This window comes from Miscanthus floridulus, chromosome 13 (genome assembly GCF_019320115.1).
Source record: "Miscanthus floridulus cultivar M001 chromosome 13, ASM1932011v1, whole genome shotgun sequence".
In the NCBI taxonomy this organism is placed as follows: Eukaryota; Viridiplantae; Streptophyta; class Magnoliopsida; order Poales; family Poaceae; genus Miscanthus; species Miscanthus floridulus.
The window spans coordinates 7598973-7605404 of NC_089592.1; the positions used below are offsets into that span (position 1 = coordinate 7598973).

Sequence of the window (6432 nt, forward strand, 5' to 3'; positions counted from 1 at the left end):
TAGCAACAACGAAATGAAATCCGCGTACATATCTGGCTGCATATTCCTTGAGGGTAGTGGGGCCTTGTTTGTGCGAGGAACCCTGCATCATCGCACGGCAACGTGAGCGTACGGCGTGATATTGCTCGTACTCCTCACTCAACCACTTGTCCACAATGGCCTCCCAGCAGTTGTCCATCCCCGCACACCAAGCAGGAGGCACCTGCACGTACACGAGCACATGACAAATCATAAATCAATTTCAGTGCAATTAATCGCAGACGATGTAATCTCATGTTTACCGTCAAGTATTGCTCCTTAGTCAGGGGCAGGTGCACTGCCTGCGCTCTGGTGACTCTGTGTCCTCTGCGGCCATGGTCAATTCTTCTGCACAGGAGCTTTGTCTCGTAGAAGAGGTCATGCACTCGGTGAACACAGACTCTGTTCACCACGTCATCCGCGTCCTCCCTACGTACTCCCTCCGCCAAGGTGTAGTAATCCTACAAGCAAATACAGTCAGTAATATACAATTAATGTGATGTTATTATCAGCATAGTGCGATGAACACGTACCCACAGCTCTTTCATCACCCGGTCGGCCTTGCTGTTATAACACCTGCCAGCTCGATCAGTCTGATCGCTGGCGGCGTGCCAGTGGGACCACTTCATGGCGGGCTGCACAACACCATCGATCCTCACCATCCCGGGGTAGTTTGCCCTGCACAGAAGACCCAGGATCCCGTTTACTCGGCGAGAGTGACTCCCTGGGATCACCATTTCCCAATCCCTCCACAAAGTTATTGAGATTGAATATTAGTTTCTGTTATAACTTAAAAACCTGTGAAGTAGTGTTAACATGCAAAAATTACTTACTTAGTTCCGGAGGGTCGAATCACTGGCCGTCTCTGTATGGGTAAGTCTGGGAGGCGCGACGACCCTCGCTGCCAAACCGTAGGCACCCCATTTTCCTCTGCCAGCAAGTCGGCATCCTCCTCGCGCTCAGCCCACTCGGCCTCATCCTCCCTCCGTGCCTCCTCCACCGCCTCCGCTATCTCCTCCCTGGTCTCCTCCTCCTCCTCATCCTCCTCCGTGGCCGCTACAAACTCGTCGTCGTCGTCCTGTGGAGGAGGTGTCGGCTCTCGACGCCCTCGTCGTCGCCGTCCTCCTCCACCCTGGGCTCCTCCTCCACCCTGGGCTCCACCTCCACCCTGGGCTCCACCTCCCTGGGCACGCCCTCGTCGTCGTCCACCCTCAGTCTGTGCACGCCCTCCTCCTCCACCCTGGCTGGACCCCTCGCCACCAGCCAGTAAGGTCATAACCGACCTAATCTTCCTGATTCCACCGCCCACCATCAATCACCTGCAACAAAAGGAATAAACTATCAGTACGCATATACAAAAGTAAATGTATCATACATGTACAAAAGAGATGCAAAATAAGTAAATGTATCATACATGTATAAAAGAGATGCAAAATAAGTAAATGTATCATACATGTATAAAAGAGATGCAAAATAAGTAAATGTATCATACATGTATAAAATTGCCATAAGTACTATAGATCTTACATGTACTAGAAATAATCATCAAGATCATCGATAGGTGGGCCAAAAATCTCATCATCGCTATTGTCGACGTAATTATGATCGTCTCTCAAAGTCTCATCACTAGCGACACTGCCTGAATGGTGTTGCTCAAGTAATAACAAGTCCTTCGCGTTGTGAACCTCCTCTCCATCATCCCCGTCAACAATGACCGTATCATTGTCTACTTCCATTGCGAGATCTACATCTAAGACAATCTCAAAACTCCCTTCTAATCCTTCTTCTTGAAAGAACTCTCAGTCATATGTGTTTGCATCGATGTTATAATCATCATCGTTTGGGACGGGTACTTTACCATGCGGCGATACCTTGTACACAACATCATACGCCTTAAGACGGTCTTTGGTTTGGCACGGGTATGAGAGATAATAAACTTGCGTGGCCTGTTGGGCCACAATGTACACGTCGTCTCCTAGCAAGACGGATGACTTTAGAACTTCGACTAACCCAAGCTCAGGGGTCTTTATCACTTCTTTGGGATCAAACCAATAGCATTTGAATATGACAGGACGAAGAGGTACACAACCAGGAAACTTGAGTTCGTATATTTCTTCAATTATTCCATAGTAGTCCAACCCATCTGTGCCTGGCGTGAAAACACCAGTATTTGTGGTTCTTCGATTCGGCCGACTCTGCTCGTGCCGAGTTGTGTGAAAGCGATATCCATTGACATCGTACACAGAGAATGACTTGACCCTAAATTCAAATCCATTGGCAACTTGCCTCAACTCGGCACTCATAGACACGTCAGTTTTGTCCTGCTAGTTCAAGTAGGATGATTCGTTATATATTTGTCGAGTTGAGAGTTAAGTACAAACAACCAATGAAATTGAACAGTACCTCCTCCTTGAACCAACAAATAAAAGTGGGATTTCGTTCTCCCGCGCCATGTCTTAGAAGGGTTTCAACTTCCGCTTCGGTGGGTTCCCTCCGTGATGGACGATGGTAGAGGAGAACAAATTTGCTGTAACGGCCGTTAACAAGAGGGTTGGATGGGTGCATGCGAAATATTGACAAGAAAAGAAACAAGTTTGTGTAAAACTTACGCAATGTACGGGCCAACCTCTTCAAGGTTCCGCAACACATATAGCTAGATAGAGCGCCACTCTTCTAGGCTCAACATCTTCAAGGTAGGTTCACTTGCACTTCCGAGTTGCCCTCGGAAAAGGCTGAGGGTCGACTGATTGTCGGCAGCATTGTAACGAGTGGGTGGATTATGCACGTTAGGAAGGTTGTCGGCATAGTATCTTGTTGTGAAGTATGACACCTCCTCCACAATGGATGCCTCTGCACAGGAAGCTTCAATTTTGCATTTATTTTTGCATTTTGTTCTAAGAACCTTTAGGCATCGCTCAATTGGATAGCACCAACAGGCATGCACAGGGCCCCCCATTTTTGCCTCGTATGGTAGGTGCAAGAGCAAATGTTGCATCGGATTGAAGAAGCCGGGGGGAAAGATCTTCTCCAACTTGCAGAGCAACACCGGGGCCATTCTTTCCATTTCTTCAATCTCGGTCCGAGATATCTCCTTAGCACATAGCTTGCGGAAGAACATGCTCAACTCTGCCATCACTCGCCAGATGTGATCAGGAAAATAGCCACGAACCATCACCGGAAGAAGGCGTTCAATCCATATGTGGTAATCATGACTCTTGAGCCCTGTGATTCGCATGGTACTTAAGTTCACACCCCTCCTCCAATTCGCTGCATACCCGTCAGGGAACATCAACGATTGGAACCATTGAAGAACTTCTTTCTTTTGGGCCCTCGTTAGGACGAAGTCGGCCTTAGGCTTCTTCCATGACTTCCCGCGTAAGGGAGGCAACATGTTTAGCTTTGGTCTATCGCACAGCGTTGCTTGATCCAATCTAGCCTTGACATTGTCCTTTGACTTTTCCCAGTCCATGATTGTGTGAAGGACCGCCTCGGCGAAATTCTTTTCAGTGTGCATTACATCAATGTTATGTGGAAGAAGGAGGTCCTTAAAGTAAGGAAGCTTCCACAAGCACGACTTGTGTGTCCAGGCATGCTCTTTTCCGTATCCCACGAAGCCCCCCTTTTCATTGTCGACCACAAGACCATCTAACATCTCAAGAACCTGGGCACCTGTCATCATTTCCGGTGCAGAGTCTTCCACTGTGACACCTTTTCGAAAGTTCTTCTTGTCTCTCCTGAATGGGTGGTCAAGAGGGAGGAATTGTCGATGTTTGTCAAACGAAGAAAACTTGCCCCCCTTCTCCAACCGAAAGAACTCCACAGCTGACTTGCATATCGGGCATGGCATCTTCGTGTGAACACACCAGCCACAAAATAACCCATAAGCCAGGAAGTCATGCATGGAATAATGGTACCAAATATGCATTCTGAAGTTTGTCTTTGTGAATCGGTCGTATGTCACTACCCCTTCGTCCCATGCACGGACCAAATCGTCTATCAAAGGCTCCATGTACACACTCATATTAGCCGCCGGGTGTCCTGGAATTATAAGTGACAAGAAAATATTTTGCCGTTGAAAGGCGATGCCAGGTGGGAGGTTGAGAGGGATGACGAATACGGGCCAACATGTGTATGGTGAAGAACCCATACCATAAGGATTGAACCCATCAGTTGCCAGTGCAATGCGTACATTACGAGCCTCGTCAGCTTTGTCGGTATGCTTCCGATCGAAGCTTTTCCATGATTCACCATCGAACGGATGTATCATCTTGTCAGTGTATCGGCGTCCAGTTTTGTGCCACGTCATCTGTTTTGCGGATTCCTCGCTCATGAAAAGGCGTTGGATCCTCGGTATGAAAGGAAGGTACCTCAGGATCTTTGCGCCGACTTTTGTTTGCGTCTTCCGACCATCACCAGATTCTAACTCAATGTACCTAGATGCCTTACACTTCGGACAGTACTTATCGTCAGCATGTTCTCCCCTGAATAAGATGCATCCGTTCGGACAAGCATGTATCTGCTCGTACGACATCTTGAGTGCACGAAGGATTTTATTTGACTCATACGTGTTCTTTGGCAGAACGTGATCATCCGGAAGTAGGGTGCCAACTACTGTCAACAGTTGATCGAAGGATTCTCTACTCCAGCTAAACTGGGACTTCACAGCCATTAGACGTGCAATGGCATCCAGTTTAGAAACATTGGTGCGCCCGTGAAGGGGTTGTTGTGCCGCATCCAACATGGCGTAAAACGCCTTTGCAGTTTGCTCTGGCTCCTGCTCTGCACTTCCTTCATCGAAAGCCATGTCATGGTCATTTAACATTTCTTCCACCCCGGCTTCAGAATCAAACTCCTCGATCCGTTGTCTCACGACCTCTTCTCTCGCACGATGGCATTCACCATGCATGGTCCACCGGGTATAGTTCTCTACAAATCCATTGTTGACAAGATCTTTACTCATCTCCTCATATGTTTTCATTGCCTTGTTCTTACACTTCCTACAGGGACACCAGGCATGTCGCCGTCCGTTTGCAAATGCCTTCGTCATGAAATCATTGGCCTTCTCAATCCATTCATTTGTGTATTGACCCCTCTTCTGATAGCCCGTGTACATCCATTGACGGTCATCCATCCTAACATATAGACGATATTGCAGTTTAGAGCAATAGAGTAGTAGTGCTAGAGAAAAACCATATGAGATGATAAAGAGACATTCATGTTCTTGGTCGATTCACATAGAAGATGTTTGCTAGATTGGATGATGAGATTTTACCTAAGGTTGAAAGGCCGCTATGTCACTTGTAGATGGAGGCACAGCTAAGCACATTGGCATGCATGCCGCCGTGCATTGTTGTCTGAAGCAGGCAAGCTGGCTTCGCCAACTATGTAACTTGTTTACTTTATTTCAACTAAGATTCCGGTGCAAGTAATCTTGCTAAAATACATATCTTCCAGCTTTACTACCAAAGCAAAATTCCAGTCTGCAAATTAAATGTACTCATGTAGGACTCCTTTTTTTCTTTTATTTTTTCAAAGATCCGACAGATAAATTGCCTTACACGAGAACGAGAGCCTATAAATTGATTGATACTAGAACACCTTCTCATATTCTTTCAGTTTGACGAGCAGTAATTAGCCCAGTAATCATGCATGCATGCACTTAATTTGATGTAACCTTTCCATCTACCGCGCGCATGCACATCTCAGTTACTTATAAAAGTATATCTGGAAGACTGGAACGAGTGGCGAGATAATAGCCTATTATTATTGCTAGTAGTAGTGGGCTGGATTGTTTTTTTTTTCTCTCTCTCCTTTTTTGGGTCGTCGAGATGGAGAAGAACGACGGCAGCAGCAGCAGCAGCAAGGGTATATGGGAGATGTTCAGGAACAAGGAGAGAGCAGCGCCAAGAGGATCAAGTGCAGCATAGAGGAGGCGGCATTCTGTTGCGGCGAATGCAATGAGCCCCTCAGGCCTCCGATATTCCAGGTTAATTCATTTGACAAAAGAACGTTTCGTTGATGGATCAACTTGGCAATGGCTTGGTGTTCTTGAATTAAAATGCATATGTACGATCAAATCCAAAATTTCTTCTCAAGCACATACAAAAAATAACGCTTTAATTTGAAATTAAATTCAAAAGCATTCAAAACGAGCTTAATTGTTTGTTAATGCAAGGATGATGCACATGTATGATTTATGACATGTTTAGAATTATTTGGTCTGTTACATTATAACTATATTCTAATAATAAAAAGTACTAGTCAAAATTAGATTTCGAAGACCGTAAAAGGCTATAGCGACAAGTATCAATGACAAGGTGAGTTTTATTTTTTTGTTTATGATAAATAAAAGATGTCGTTTCCAGCCTAATGCTGGACGCTCATTGGCATCAAAAGTTCTCATCTGGTTGGAAT

At 46.0% G+C, this 6432-nt stretch overlaps 1 long non-coding RNA gene across 1 annotated transcript; it reads right to left on the bottom strand.

The window, feature by feature from the left end:
• Positions 1-388: 388 nt before the first annotated feature.
• Positions 389-902, bottom strand: LOC136500578 (uncharacterized). The gene is made up of 3 exons (XR_010770062.1): positions 852-902; positions 552-765; positions 389-479 (listed from the first exon to the last, which is right to left on the bottom strand). It is a non-coding gene; the product is annotated as an uncharacterized lncRNA (long non-coding RNA).
• Between the last annotated feature and the right edge of the window lie 5530 nt (positions 903-6432).